At 42.1% G+C, this 1,709-nt stretch overlaps 1 pseudogene across 1 annotated transcript; it reads right to left on the bottom strand.

Annotated features, from left to right (window-relative positions):
* Positions 1–630: 630 nt before the first annotated feature.
* Positions 631–1,483, bottom strand: LOC110595444 (annotated as a pseudogene). Its single transcript, XR_002481845.1, has 2 exons — positions 1,452–1,483; positions 631–1,146 (listed from the first exon to the last, which is right to left on the bottom strand). The product of XR_002481845.1 is annotated as a 40S ribosomal protein S10-like (transcript).
* Between the last annotated feature and the right edge of the window lie 226 nt (positions 1,484–1,709).

Consider the following 1,709-nt stretch of genomic DNA (forward strand, 5'->3'; position numbering starts at 1 on the left):
AATTATAATGCTATAAGAAAGCAATTGGCAGTGGTGGGAAACTGTCAGGGGAAGGCAGGGTGGGATTGGCAGTTGAGGGAAACTGCTAGGGGAGGGAGGGGCATACCTCATCAACAAGGGTACCTGCATGATCAATGTCTATATACCTAACCCTGAAATGTACCCCACATCTTTACAATAAAATTGTTTTAAAAAGTGTTCAGTACAGTAAGTCACATGCTATACGGATTTACAGCCTAGGTATAGGCTATATCATATCATTTAGGTGTGTAATAAGTTATTCCATCTAAGACTGAGTACACTCTATGATGTTTGCACCACAAAATCACCTAACAATGCATTTCACAGAATGTATCCTCAGCATTAAGTAATGCATGACTTTATATATATTGGAATGTATAGATATATGTGTATACACACATATACATTTATACATACACCCCACATTTTCATTATCGATTCATCCATTGATAGACATTTAGGGGGATTCTATATCTTGGCTACTATGTTTGCTGAAACAAACATGGGAGTACAGATACCTCTTTCAGATGCTGATTTTATTACCTTTGGATATATACCTAGATAGAAGGTTGCTGGATCATATCGTAGTTCTATTTATTAATTTTTAAAAAGTTTTTCTGGCTACAAGTTTATTCCACACAAAATAATCCCCTCCAATTTTATTGAGGTGACTGACCACGTCCATGACCAAATCTGCCTCTAAACTGGAATTCAGTTGCTGACCCAGCCGCAGTCTTGGCTTTCTTGTCAGCAACAGGGGGCACAGTACTCCGTCTGTAGGTGTCTCTGTCAGCTTCCCCTCTTGTGAGTCTTGCAGGTTGTTCACCCTCCAGACCTTTGGGCCGAGTTCTGCCACTCTTTGGATAGCTGCAGTGCAAGGTGACTGGCACAATCTTAGGGGGCAGGTAGAGGTAATCACATAGATACTGAATACCCTTGTGGGTAAGGTACCAGTAGAAATATTTTCAGACAAACTGTTCCTTCATGTAACCTCAAGACTTGAAAAACTGCATGGCCTTTATGACATAAAGGTTGGGCACATTCTTGTCAGCCAGCTCTGAGTACTTAGACATATGGACATCTTTTTTGACCACTATCACTCCCACCTTAAAAAGGAGTTAATAAGCTGGGCTCGGTGGCTCAGCCTGTAATCCCACACTTTGGGAGGTTGAGGTGAGTGGATTGCCTGAGCCCACAGGTTCGAGATCTGCCTGGGCAACTTGGCGAGACCTCATCTATACAATAAATTTTTTAAAAATTAGCCGGTTGTGGTAGCGCGCGCCTGTAGTTCCAACTACTTGGAAGGCTGAGGCGGAAGGATCGCCAGAGCCCAGCAGGTCGAGGCTGCAGTGGCCAGGAGTGACCACTGCACTCCAGTCTGGCTGACAGAGTGAGACTCCAACTAAAAAAAAAAAAAAAGGAATTAATAAATGGCAATCCAGTTCTTCTTGGGCATCAACATCGCAATGGCTATAGGGTCCGGGGCCGAGGTTGGAAAGGTCTATTTATTAATTTTTAATGGGAACTCCATGCTGTTTTCTATAATAACAGTACCTGCTTATATTTTCACCAATAATGTACAAGGGCTGCCTTTTCTCCACAGCCTCACCAACACTTGCTATCTTTTGCCTTTTTGATTACAGCCATCCTAACATGTGTAAGATGATCTCTTATTATCATACATGCAT

The sequence above is a fragment of the Carlito syrichta genome, unplaced genomic scaffold (assembly GCF_000164805.1).
Source record: "Carlito syrichta isolate Samal-C Ts95f unplaced genomic scaffold, Tarsius_syrichta-2.0.1 Scaffold301974, whole genome shotgun sequence".
Lineage (NCBI taxonomy): Eukaryota > Metazoa > Chordata > Mammalia > Primates > Tarsiidae > Carlito > Carlito syrichta.